A 14,397-nucleotide genomic window follows, 5' to 3' on the forward strand; every position below is an offset into this window, starting at 1 on the left:
GTATTCGAAGGACTTAATAGCTCATACACATGGAAGAAACACATGAAATGTGATTTATAGCTGCAGCAGAAGTTTGGCGTCCGATGCCTCTTCGCCAAGTTAAGACCATGTCAATCTCGGCCAGTCTGCCGCTGCGCCGGCACTGGCCGTGGTGTGACGTCATCCGGCCGGCTCGGCGCTGGGTAGTTCCACACTTAGGTAACTCGCGCCCCGGCCTGCTCCCACGCTACTGCCCCGCCGCCGTTCGAGAGGTGTCAGAACAGCAATCAGCCGGTGCGGCGGGCCGATCGACCCCGCCCCGGCGCCCCTCACTGCCGACCGGCCGAGCGGCGTCTTCTGCAGCAGAGGCGCCCTCCCCGGGGATGGCGTCAGGTCATTATTATGCCCGCGCCAGGATCCACTCAATGCTTCTCTAGAAGATACGCGTGAAGATTTATTGGCTATTACTGGTACATATTGGTTGGAAGAAACTGACGTGCTTACAGGAGCAAATCCCGTGCTATAGGGAAAAGAATAAGCCCCGGAGCGTTACCAGCCTCAGAATGGAGTAAAGGCAAAGCATCGCGCACCCAACGTTTTCAGTGGGCATCGGAGCCATGTCCAAATAGTAGCATGGGCATCAATTGTACAGACGAAACGCTGATTTTCAACAATTATAGGTCATTTACACAGTGTTCAAATCACAAACGTCAATCGGACACCAGCGCGATATGGTATCAACTTAACTGCGAGAGGATCCTGTTCGAAGCATCCATCTGAGCTCCACTAACTTGGCGGCGAATCGATGGGATTATTGACGTTCAATCCGATCCAAATTGACAGGCTTTGATTGCCGCCAAGTGTGGCATTTCGTGAAGATGCTCAAATCGGCAGCGTAGTGTATCCGTCTCTTGTGATTTTGCTGACTTCATGGTTTGCTGTGGTTCGAGTGAGGTTGTTAGAAAGATAAATGAAAACCGCATACCTGAGTAGTCGGTTATAAACTAGCAGGCAAAACCAAGCTGACGGTCAGCCGAACTCGGACCGAGGCTGAGCAAGTGGCCATCTCAGGGCAGACCAGAAGCTCAATCGACGTCTTCCGCTGGTGTGAAGGAGCTGCCCAGCAGGCGGCTGGCAACTGGGGAGCGGAACATCCTAACCAGTCCGCTTCCCAGGGCCTGCCCGCTCAGTCCGCAGCCTCCCCCTCCGCCGCCTCCCCCTCCGCCGCCGCAGGGACCACCGCCACCACCGCCCTTGTTCCTCTTCTGACGCTCTTCATACAAACGGTACACCCCTGGCAGAGCAGATAGCCGGTAAAATAAGTTACATAATTATTATAGCAGCTTATTATTTATTAATAAATATTTCATTTCATGCATCAGACACCCATAAAAGGCAACCCGGAATATTGGGTAGGATGATAGAACCTATGTGGTGCATCATTTCGTGCCTCATGTGTTTCCCTTACCGAAAGCTGCAATGCCAATCAAGGCTATTGTTATTACTTGTCCTAGCCGGCTGCCGGTTCCTTGAGACGAAGCTGGTTGATTTTGAGTCGGACTGTTGTCTGACATGACACGAAAAAATATCCAATTTTAATGCTGAAATGTCTATGTCATTTTTATGTAACTTAAGTTGGATGACTGAGGCTGGTTAAATATTTAACTGTGGATGATATACGTGTACCTATGCTCTATTTCAAATAACTATGTCATCTCACTCTCTATATCTATTGTAGGTATATAAAGCAGCCAAAACTTTTTGAGTACTTGTAAATATTTTCAAACTAAGAAAACCAACACAAACAACTTTAAAATTTAGTTTTACAAAAAAAAACTGCGCAATCTGCAATTTGCTGAGGCTTCGCTTCATCGACCTCTTCCCAAAAATATGACTTGATTTTCCCATCGGTGCTCACTGTCTCGTGATTCTGGCAAAGTATAACCTCTACTTTTAAATTGCTGCAAGTGTATTTGTTGGTATATTTTTATGAAAAAGGGGTTAATGCCTACGGTTGGTAGTGGTAGCACTGTTGAACGGTATGTTATGAATGAACTGCTGTAAACAAAAACAACACACACACACATACACAAACACTTAGTTTGGCATGACGGTCCACTTATTCATAAAAGCGCCCCTCGAGCTAATGTTAGCGCTCCTCTGATTATACTCGTCTCTTTTGTGAAGTACATACGGCGTCGGTGCCCTCGTCCTGCAGATTGGCGCCCCACCAGTTTATCAACGCATGCCCCTTGATCCAGTTACAGTACATACCTACCCGTCTATTCAGTGCCTTCAGTGTATCGCTGTTGCCAAAACTAGTCCAACGGGCTGTCCCATCGGTTTCTCAAGGCATCCCTTGATGCAGTTTTCGCGCCCCTCTCGGCAGTGCCTAATGGCATTTCTGTGGTTGCGAACTGCGCCCCTTGCACGGCGCAGTGCTCCTTCTTTTCATTAAAGGGGTCATGATTCTTTGTTAGCCGGCCAATTACCTAACCGTCGCGCCGGGGTTAGTCCCGTCCGCGATTGGACACCCGCCGGCCGAGACGCATGGGCTGGGGAAGCGAGCCGGTCGTGGTCCTCTTTCCAACAGTTCGTTATTGACCAATGGCTATCTTAGAATTAAATGTACTGCGACGAAATAGGGTAAGGAGAAGTAACTTCGTGAAAAAAAAATACAAATCTTCTTCCAGAGCCAGGGTTGTATACCAATTAAGTCGACTGAATTGATTGATTTGTTTCAACGCGTATTTTGAGTTGATTGGATTGAGTCGATTGACTTTTCGAGATGACTGGTTGACTGACTCGTTTGACTTTAGCGACTGGTTGACTGATTTGATTCCCGAAAATTAGAGTGACTCGTATGATTGAGTCGATTGAATGGAAAGTTCAAATAAGTTTTAGTTGACAAAAAATAATGACACCAATTGATGACATCAAAGATCACAAAACTACACTGAAAACTGCTTGTCATCACAACTGCAATATGGGGTATATGGCCAAATAAAGAAGAGGGCCTAAACATGAACAGCCAACTTTGACTTTCAACTGCAATAACTCATAACTGCTCCAATCCTGGTGATAGAACCTGGCGATGCACCTACCTACCTTTCTGCACTCAGCAGGAAACGTTTTTTTTTTTAATCCAGATGATAAAGTGTAAGGCCCTATATACTAATAAAGTGTGATTAATTAATAATTCACATCTCCACATCACCTCAGAAACAACCCACTGAACTCTATAAATATCTGAAACCCCGGCCCTGTTTCACCGGTGATAGCAGCACGCTGCTTTTACACGTGTCAAATTGGGTTTCCATGGAAACATCAACAGGCCCATTGCTCCAACACTACCACAAGTGTGACGTCAGCTCGCGCAATTTGATAGCAGCGTGGTAGCAGCGTCCCGTGAAACACCGCCCCCTACAAAAATAACTGAAACAAAAGCGCCGTTTTCGTCTCGCTAATTACGTTTACTTGCCTAATTAATAGCTAATTTGCTGCATTGTTTAATTTGTAGCAGAACGTTTGTTGATCCTTTTCTCCTGAGAGACTAAGCATAACATATTTAATATATTTCATTTTCCTTAAAATATTTTACTGAATATTATTAAGTGTTTTTATTTCAAATGAAATAATAATTAAAACGAAATTGGTGTTGTACAACCGATTTATTTTATGATGATCTACCATATTGCATGATATTCAATGACGTCATCTCACCAAAAAATCAAAAGACGTAGAATAAGGATTTATAAAAGCTTAGCATACTTATTGGCAAAAGGTTTTCTTTGCAGTCGCACCGTGCCGTTTTCGCGTTTTACGCCCTAATCCAACAAGAAGAAGTTTTCGCGTTTTAATTTTCCTTGTTCCTACTTCCTTTGTCCTTAACTTATCCTGTGGTTCCAGAGTCCCTGTCCTCTCCATTTCCTTTTAAATATATTTTTAATCCTCATCCTTATCCCCCAGTCCTAACAGTTTCAAATTGTATTGCAATAAAATGTTTTGAATTCTTCACATAGGTACCTAACATTGACATGCCACGTCCAGAGTCGTGGACCGCTAAATACTTCAAATCTCTTCCTTCCCAATCTGACAACATCCCACGTCTCAAATGCACATTGTGTGGAAAGATTTTTCAGGCTGCCCGTCAGTCTCTGTCTAACCGAAACCGTCACATGCAGGTAAGATATTTATTTCTATTTCCCTATGGTTAATATGTTATTGATGCATATTATTCCATTAAAATAGACATGGTGTAGGGTAAATGGCCAAATCACGAACACTGCCAAAATCCGAGCAGCCAACTTTCAACTGCAATGTCTGATATTTAGTGTAAATGGAGTTGGAATATGGCCAAAATTAAATTGACAACTTTTAGGTGAAAGGTGGTGATTTGGGGGTGAGTCAACTACTGGGTTATTTTGCACCCATTAAGTGAAACTTCTGCTCCAATTCTACCCATTGAACCTCAATATCATGATCCACCTGTCCATCACTAGGTATCCATCCTTATTACATAGAAACTTTGAATGGCATGGCAATTTATAATTTTAAATGACAATATTTTTATGTTTCTTCTGTAGGTAGGTAGGTAAGTAGGTACACCAGACTGCTATGGACACTTTTCCAAGTTGGTGGGGCAAAAAACCTAATGTAGGTATGTCTTGGTTTGAGTCGTTTGATTGAGTTGATTGATTCCTTTCATTGTCGCGTTTGAGTCGATTGAATCAATTCCCGAAAACTGCTCTGACTTGATTGATTTGATTGGTTTCCCAACTTTGTCGTGATTGAATTGATTGCTATTGATTGAGTCGTATACAACCCTGTCCAGAGCCAACATTTTGCGTTGGTATGCAAAGGCTGAAGCATGTCTAGCACGACCATTTCATTGCAATGCACATGCGTCCTTCTTAGGTCGTTTTATCGTTTGTGGATTTTTCGCAAATTGCATTTAAGAAAAGACTTTTTTGCTCCTAACTTCGTACGTAGGGCAGTGGCGGCGGAAGCGGGGGGGCAGCGGGGGCACGGCGCCCCCCCATCTTCCAGGGTGGGGGTGCAAACATATCTTTTTGCCCCCCCAAATTGTTATCGACGAAGTACCACAATACTTCCATACTACGTCATGAACATATGCCAGTTTGGCTGAGTACCTTTTTAAGTTAATAGAGCGAGTAATTTGGAATGGATTGATATTGTTGTCAATGTCGTCGTACATATTTTGATCACATTGGCTAGCATTTTGCAGTGCGAGTGTTACCAACCAAAAAGGTTTGCAATAGCCAATAATTGGCTAACTTTAATGACGTCATTGGTTTAAAGGAAGCAAGTTGTTCAACGCGAATAACATGGTGACAGCCACAGCGTGCTACACGTATTTGAACTGGACTTGCCGCAGTGGCGCGGGAACCAGAGGGGCGGTTCCCGGGAACCGGCTGGAGGGGCTAGCGGGGGCTGAGCCCCTCCAACTTTTCGGCGGGGGGAGGGCTCGTAATGTAGGTATTTGAGACCCTCCAACCGGAGGAATCGAAATCGGAAATCTACCAACATAATTTCATAGATTTATTACCTTTTCGAAATGTTAACCAGAAACAACCTTCATTATGGAGCGTTCTAACGCAGAAGACTGTGACAACATGTAAGCACATATTCATTCTCTAAATATCATACATTTCCACCAAACGCCCTCCACACATAATGCTCAGAAATCAAGCAGCTATCTACGAGCTACCGGTAACCGGAAGAGTAGGACGGAACGCGAGTGGCCCGGCATGCGGACGTCACAGAAGCGCGTCTGAGCGTGCCACAGGCCTTTCCCCGCGACTCTGCCAGACGCCAGCCGGCATAGACTCGTGAGCCGGGGGGCAGCATGGGGGTAGCCTGCCCCCACAACTCTGGGGCCGTGGGGGGCGCAGGCGCTGCCCCCACAAAGTTTCATAGGGCCAGGAACCGTCGGGGCAGCTTGTCCTCCCTATATTAGCGGCCGTGGGCCTCAAAGAAAAGCTGAATGGAAGACAATACCTATTTAAGTAAAAAAATCCCCCTCTATACCTGATTTGACAGCTCACGTGTGAAAGCTTTAAACGTTTATTCCAAGTTACCAAAAAGGTAGTTCCTTGACTCAGATGAGACGGGATATCTCACTTTTTGCAAATGTTTTCGTTTCGATTTTTCGTTGTAAAGGCCAAGGGGTGAAAAATAAGTGGCCTAAAACCGGTGAGAAAACTAGATTTGGGGGTACCCTAGGTTCCGGGAAGGATCAGGTGTGCCCCCCCCCCATCCCAAAATACCTTCCGCCGCCTCTGACGTAGGGTAATAACTTTGTGAATATTCTTTCGATGATAATAAACAGGTGTTTGTCTTGGGATGCCGTAAGAGTGAGAAGCTTTGCTGAATTTAGCCTCTGTCAACAGTCGTCAGCGCATCTCGCATGTTGTCTTCAGAACATAATTGGTGCTTTCCCTCCTTGCCCGTGGCCGTGGCTAAGCATGAAATCGCAGCGGGCAGCGTAAAAGTAAATATCTGGCAATAGAAAGCATGTATACATATACCATTTAGGAAAGAGTATTATAAGAACCTGGGTGACTTTTCAGGAAATCCTTGCCTTACTTTTTCATTACGAAGTTAGGGTTCACAAAGTTGAGAGCCTGGACAATATTTTTCATTTGGCAGGATTACAAAGGTTCAGGGAAAGCGGGACAAAAAGGTCGCCCACTGACATACATGTACATGACATAGATATAGCAATCCAAACACCCTTTGTTAATTCTAAATTCGGTAAGTTGAGAAAGGTACGCTAGTTTAAATAAATCAAGAAAAAGAAGAATTGACCTCGAAAAATACATTTTAGGGTATACCATATAAATCGAAGGAGGGAAAATCGCTTACCAAAAAGTCACTCCGCCTACTGTCCAAGCCCCACAGGATGAGATGGTTGACAGCGCTGCAAGTTTTCAGATTTATGGGAAATTGCGAATCACGAAGTTGAGGATTTCACGAACTTACCTCTCCGTACCCTAAGTCCAATGCCTATATATTGACATTGGAAAATGTATTTTCTCTTATGAGCATTAGAATATATAAAAAACGTTTACAGAAAACACTTCGAGCCCCAATTAAAATTTCGCCTTACACTGGACTCCACGAAGAGTACACACCACAATATATTAAAAATACAATGCCTCACACACGCGCTGAAAACACTGGACGAGTCTTAAGAAATGCCAGTACCTACACATACAACAACACCTAGCCGGACCACTTCGTACCATAATTCATTTTTTCCATTAACGGCTAAACACTGGAATGATCTCCCCGAAACCATCCGATCCCTGCCACGAACATCCTTCAAAAAGACCATTTCTGAGCGGCTGGGGGTGACCAAGCCTCCGAAATTTTATGAAACTGGGTCTAAATTGGGAAATATTTTACACACAAGACTAAGAACCGGAATGAGTCACCTGAACTGTCATCTCTTCCAAATTCAAAAAAGTGAAACATCAATGTGTGCTTGTGGCTTTCCAAACGAGAACGTTCGGCATTATATCCTTGACTGTCTACTCTACGTACCACTAAGGCTAGAAATGTTTCAAACTATTTCTTATCAAATAGGTATTGAGCTAAATGAAATTTCTCCTAAGCAAAAACTTGACTTCCTTATTCACGGTGAAACTCTGGTCGATGAGAGCGGCTGCGCGGTCGCACATCTCTTTCAAAAATTCATTTAATCATCAAACCGGTTTACAGAACACTAAATTCAACACCAAGATACCACCTTGATCTAGGTTGTCAGGCTGCGGTTGGACGTGGCGCTCCGGGCTGACCGTGCGGTGTGGCTCGCGCACGCTTCTTTACTGCTCGGTGTCTGTCGTGGCGGCGACAGCCAACTCGTATGCTTTGAGTTTTGCCTATCAAATGTTTTCTGTATATTAATTTCAGGATCTCATCTGGTATGTTTTTGTCTGTTTGTTTGTATTTTCTTCTTCCAGAGTGATGCTCAAACTCAAGCGCTTTGCGCTTTTGCATCCCTCTGCTGCATTCTTCCGGAATCTTTCTGTCTCTGATAATAAACATTGTGTGTGTGTGTGTGTGTGTGTGTGTGTGTGTGTGTGTGTGTGTGTGTGTGTGTGTGTGTGTGTGTGTGTGTGTGTGTGTGTGTGTGTGTGTGTGTGTGTGTGTGTGTGTGTGTGTGTGTGTGTGTGTGTGTGTGTGTGTGTGTGTGTGTGTGTGTGTGTGTGTGTGTGTGTGTGTGTGTGTGTGTGTGTGTGTGTGTGTGTGTGTGTGTGTGTGTGTGTGTGTGTGTGTGTGTGTGTGTGTGTGTGTGTGTGTGTGTGTGTGTGTGTGTGTGTGTGTGGTGTGTGTGTGTGTGTGTGTGTGTGTGTGTGTGTGTGTGTGTGTGTGTGTGTGTGTGTGTGTGTGTGTGTGTGTGTGTGTGTGTGTGTGTGTGTGTGTGTGTGTGTGTGTGTGTGTGTGTGTGTGTGTGTGTGTGTGTGTGTGTGTGTGTGTGTGGTGTGTGTGTGTGTGTGTGTGTGTGTGTGTGTGTGTGTGTGTGTGTGTGTGTGTGTGTGTGTGTGTGTGTGTGTGTGTGTGTGTGTGTGTGTGTGTGTGTGTGTGTGTGTGTGTGTGTGTGTGTGTGTGTGTGTGTGTGTGTGTGTGTGTGTGTGTGTGTGTGTGTGTGTGTGTGTGTGTGTGTGTGTGTGTGTGTGTGTGTGTGTGTGTGTGTGTGTGTGTGTGTGTGTGTGTGTGTGTGTGTGTGTGTGTGTGTGTGTGTGTGTGTGTGTGTGTGTGTGTGTGTGTGTGTGTGTGTGTGTGTGTGTGTGTGTGTGTGTGTGTGTGTGTGTGTGTGTGTGTGTGTGTGTGTGTGTGTGTGTGTGTGTGTGTGTGTGTGTGTGTGTGTGTGTGTGTGTGTGTGTGTGTGTGTGTGTGTGTGTGTGTGTGTGTGTGTGTGTGTGTGTGTGTGTGTGTGTGTGTGTGTGTGTGTGTGTGTGTGTGTGTGTGTGTGTGTGTGTGTGTGTGTGTGTGTGTGTGTGTGTGTGGTGTGTGTGTGTGTGTGTGTGTGTGTGTGTGTGTGTGTGTGTGTGTGTGTGTGTGTGTGTGTGTGTGTGTGTGTGTGTGTGTGTGTGTGTGTGTGTGTGTGTGTGTGTGTGTGTGTGTGTGTGTGTGTGTGTGTGTGTGTGTGTGTGTGTGTGTGTGTGTGTGTGTGTGTGTGTGTGTGTGTGTGTGTGTGTGTGTGTGTGTGTGTGTGTGTGTGTGTGTGTGTGTGTGTGTGTGTGTGTGTGTGTGTGTGTGTGTGTGTGTGTGTGTGTGTGTGTGTGTGTGTGTGTGTGTGTGTGTGTGTGTGTGTGTGTGTGTGTGTGTGTGTGTGTGTGTGTGTGTGTGTGTGTGTGTGTGTGTGTGTGTGTGTGTGTGTGTGTGTGTGTGTGTGTGTGTGTGTGTGTGTGTGTGTGTGTGTGTGTGTGTGTGTGTGTGTGTGTGTGTGTGTGTGTGTGTGTGTGTGTGTGTGTGTGTGTGTGTGTGTGTGTGTGTGTGTGTGTGTGTGTGTGTGTGTGTGTGTGTGTGTGTGTGTGTGTGTGTGTGTGTGTGTGTGTGTGTGTGTGTGTGTGTGTGTGTGTGTGTGTGTGTGTGTGTGTGTGTGTGTGTGTGTGTGTGTGTGTGTGTGTGTGTGTGTGTGTGTGTGTGTGTGTGTGTGTGTGTGTGTGTGTGTGTGTGTGTGTGTGTGTGTGTGTGTGTGTGTGTGTGTGTGTGTGTGTGTGTGTGTGTGTGTGTGTGTGTGTGTGTGTGTGTGTGTGTGTGTGTGTGTGTGTGTGTGTGTGTGTGTGTGTGTGTGTGTGTGTGTGTGTGTGTGTGTGTGTGTGTGGACTAACTAAGACTAACGTCTATTGTCTATACAAACATGGAGACGCGCCCCCGGGCTCTAAAAGGGACTTCCTCCCGGCTCCCATAGTATTTACTATCCCAATGAAATACAATGAAATACATCGCACCATCCAGCCGACACCGAGGGAACGAACGACCGTGCGAATGCTGCCGGACTCGGGAGTTAGAGCATTCGGCAGGTGGATCACAGCACATGACTGGACCCCCGTATATGAGGCGTCTTCCCCCGATGAACAGGTAGCGGTGCTGCAGTCAACGCTCTCCACTGCTCTAGACCGGTTTCTGCCTACCAAGACATTGCCAGTGCGACATCGAGGGAAGCCTCACATCACCGCCACCGTCCGACTCGCCATTGCCCAGAAGCACAGAGTTTTCCGACTCGAGGGCATGTCCGACCGGTGGCGACATCTACGAAATAAGGCCACTCATCTGTGCCGCAAAGCCAAGGCGGAATTCTACGACAGGAAAATACGAGGAATGAGGACAGCAAAGCCGGCTACTTGGTACCGTCAAATCAAGAGTCTGACCGGCCGAGTAAAGAACGAACAGCTAAACTTCGCTGAGTATGAGACTGGTGGGGCGCTGGCGGAAGCGGTCAACCAGCACTTCGCATCTATCTCATCCCAGCTGCCGGCACTCAACCTGGAGGAATTCCCTGCCTACCTACCGGCGGACGCACCCCCACCGGTCATCCGACGAGCTGACGTCCAGAGGGAACTGAGCAGCATCCGCTCCAACATCTCCACCACACCGAATGAGCTACCAGCACGGCTGGTCAAGGAGTTTGCCTTCGAATTATCGCAGCCACTCACTCACATCTTCAACTCCTCGCTATCCTCCGGAAAATTTCCGTCTGCTTGGAAGCTATCCTTCATCACCCCCATTCCCAAGGTCAACCCTCCAACCTCTTTCAACGATCTTAGACCCATTTCACTCACCCCGCTCTTCTCCAAAATCTTTGAAGGATTTTTGACAACCTGGATCATGGCTGACATTACCCCATCACTTGACCCACACCAGTTCGGAAACAGGCCAGGCTACTCTACGGTACATTACCTGATCTCGCTATATGACTTCCTGGCTAAGAACACAGACAGCTCTTCAAACGCTGCGGCCATCCTGGCGATCGATTTTTCCAAGGCCTTCGACCTGGTTAGCCATGATGTCGTGCTCAGGAAACTACTGGACCAGCAAGTTCGTCCCTCCATCGTGCCTACAGTAGCCAGCTTCCTCAACGAGCGGAAACAGGTCGTTCGACTTGGTGGCTCGAATCCTGTCTCATCAGAGCTCACTACCACGTGTGGAACGCCCCAAGGGACAAAAATCGCCCCGATTGCATTTTTGGCTCATATAAATGACTGCGCAGTTACCGAAGATCATCGATGGAAGTATGTGGACGACCTCAGTATCGGCATCCTGTCTCCTGCAAGAGATGCAAACATTGTCCTTCAGAAAGCCCAGACGGCCGCATCCACTCTGGAAACATGGTCAGAGAACAATCTCATGAAGATCAACGGAAAAAAGTGTCATATACTCATCTGCAACTTCTCTCACAACACGGATATGGACGGCGCAGTAATCATTAACAACGAACCAGTACCTGTCGTCTCTACCATGAAACTTCTCGGAGTCCATATTACTTCTGACTTAAAGTGGACGCCGGACGGCAAATACAAATCATATCACAAAAAAATGCCTCTCGCAGGCTGTTCATGCTCACAGTCCTCCGTCAGTTCCATGCAGATCTGAGCGATATCCGCGCCGTCTACATCAGCTTCATTCGTCCATGTCTGGAATACTGCTCTCAGCTGTGGCACACGGGACTGACACAGCAACAAGCACAAGCAATCGAGCAAGTTCAGAAAAGAGCTTGCAAAATCATGATAGGATACGAAAACTACACCGACTACGCCTCTGCCTGCCAGCTCCTCAACCTCGAGACTCTGAGTGAGCGTCGCGATGCTGTCCTCTGCAAGCTGGCGGCCGACATCCTCGCCAACCCCGCCCACCCACTGTACCCGGGCGAGCAGCTGGCAAATGTGAGGCGCCCTCTGCGCCGGCAGCGAAAGTTTGTCGTACCGCGGGCCAAAACTGAGCGGTATAAAAAGTCCACTGTGCCTGTACTCATAGATCTAATGAACAGGATGTGATCCCCACGTAGATATGTTCGGAGCTCTTTTGAAATGCACTGTGTTTTTAATTTTTGTGATGCTTTTCACTTCTTCATGTGGTGCCACCATTGCACAGCTCATGTACGGCCTTTTTACCAGTCGTTGACTGTCACGTGGTCAAATAAACCTTTATGTATGTATGTATGTAAAGTTATGCCCCTGGTAGAGTGCCTAGAGACTAGAGTAGGTATACCTACTGGGGCATTCCACAATAGATCGACAAAAAAATTGACACCCACATATTTTATTTTTCGTTTAAAACTGGTCTAAGGGGTTGTAATGGGCGGGGAAGCCATCTGTGGCAACTGGCAAGGATTAATTCTTCGAACAACGGTTTCCGAGATATAGCCTCGGGTAATTCCTGGAGGTCACGCTGCAACCCTATTTTTGGCGGCTTATAACTCAGAAACTATTGGTTTTCTATGGTTAAAACTTTATGTGGCTCAACTTTCATTTTTATGACCTGCCCATTATTACGAGAGGGAGCGACAGTGAGATCTCGAGAACAAAGCAAGATAGTGACAAGCGGTAAACGGCACAGGGTACACACAGATAAAGTCTACAATTTTTACCGATATCATTTTTAGGTCAGGTCAAAGATGACGTCACAGGGGTAAACAAAATCCAAAATAGCGGCACTATATACCTATATGAAGTTGTTCTCGAATAACTTTCGACGCATTCCAGCTAGGAACAAACTAGTAGCACCATCGTGATCCTCATGATCCTCGTGATCCTCGCGTCAATCCGCGTCGAAACATATGCATGTTGACCTCGAAAGGTCAAGGTTTAAGTTTACCTTAGGTCACGTGACCTCACCATATATGTATATCTATCAAGGTCATCATATACAGGGTGTCTAAAAAATAATGTCACACCTTTCCAGCGTCAATTTCATGAAAATAACAAACATGAGAGGCGCACTTTTCTTACATATGCATCCCACCTTCTCCCTGATGCGGGCAATCATACGGTCCGGGACATCAGACATCAACATGTCCAGCTTCTGTGGACTGATCTTGGACCAGACAGATCGAACGTTCCTGGTCAGCGTGCGTTCAGGTTATCCTGGCGCCGTTTTGCTCACCTCTTACAGGACGATCGCCCAAAGATTTTCTATCGGCGACAGGTCGGGGCTATTCACCGGCCATTTGTCCTTCTCCCAGAATGCTGGGAAGTTCGATCTGCACCAGTCCTTCGTCGTTCTAGCTCGATGAGCTGGGGCGCCGACTTGTTGAAAGATGGCCCTGGACATGTTCAGCAGAAGTTTTCGGCTGGAAACGTGGCTTGTTGGGCTTCAGCTAGAGACATCCTCCGGTACCGATGGATTATCATTTTGAAGACTGGCTGACTGTTGGCAATCAGCCTCCTTGCCAGTTTCCTTGTGGATAAGCCCGTCTTTAGCTCCGCACTTCGCGATGACGATCTGTGCTATACCCGGCTGGCGGAAGTCTTCCTGCCGTGACCTAGCTTGTTCCCAGGCGTCTATCCGCTTCTGTCGCGTGATAACCAGCGCCAAATCGTGCGGTTCTCATGCCCAGTACCTCGGCGACCTGGCCGTGGGTCATGCCACCGGCAACCATGCCGACTGCCCCGCCGCGAGACGATTTGCTCTGCAGTTTCGCCATCCTGGACACCTGGCCCGCGCGCGCTGGGAACTGCCCCGGAAATGACCTCCGTATACCCCTTGACCGGTCAGGGTCACAAAAATTCGAAGGTCACGTGACTAGAATGTAGACGTTATGGTCTGGGAGGCAGTACCGGTGAAATTATATTGATATTGCGCAGTAGAAGGCAAAACAAAGGTTGTGGGAGGGTGTGACATTAATTTTGGGACACCCTGTATATCATTCGATGAGCCTTGACGAGCTGAACACTATGAGCCCATCCGCGTGGCTGTATCTTGAGCCTGTAAGGACTTCACATGACCTTACAGTTGCCCTGGAGCAAAGAAGGTCTCGTAGTCAAAGTTGATCGTATATGAAGTCACTCATTATATAATTGGCAATGCCGACGCGTTTTAGTGTAAAAATAAGGGAGCTGATTTTTCCCCAATTGACTTTTAACCCGCGCCCCGCTAGGGGGGGGGGGGCGGCAGAATCTGCTTCTTCCCTCCCGTTTTTCGCCCATAACTTCTAAACGCGTTAAGCCAGCGACGTCAAACTTTCAGTACCTTTTCATACGTCAATTTAAGACGTTTCCTGAGAACTTGAGCGAAATCCGTCGGAATATTTTGGAAAAAATGACGTTTTAGTGACGTCATGTCCGCCATTTTCGCCTAAAAAACGGCAAAATTTCAAACGCCACTAACATCTTCATTTTTAAAAGAATCAAGACGTAACAAAAAAGGTTATACGTGATTCTACTTTGT

At 46.8% G+C, this 14,397-nt stretch overlaps 1 long non-coding RNA gene across 1 annotated transcript; it reads right to left on the minus strand.

Annotated features, from left to right (window-relative positions):
• Window positions 1-413: 413 nt before the first annotated feature.
• LOC122383257 lies at window positions 414-1,903 on the minus strand. The gene is made up of 2 exons (XR_006256808.1): window positions 1,448-1,903; window positions 414-1,273 (listed from the first exon to the last, which is right to left on the minus strand). It is a non-coding gene; the product is annotated as an uncharacterized LOC122383257 (long non-coding RNA).
• Between the last annotated feature and the right edge of the window lie 12,494 nt (window positions 1,904-14,397).

This window comes from Amphibalanus amphitrite, unplaced genomic scaffold, assembly GCF_019059575.1.
Source record: "Amphibalanus amphitrite isolate SeventyFive unplaced genomic scaffold, NRLGWU_Aamphi_draft 000159F_arrow, whole genome shotgun sequence".
In the NCBI taxonomy this organism is placed as follows: domain Eukaryota; kingdom Metazoa; phylum Arthropoda; class Thecostraca; order Balanomorpha; family Balanidae; genus Amphibalanus; species Amphibalanus amphitrite.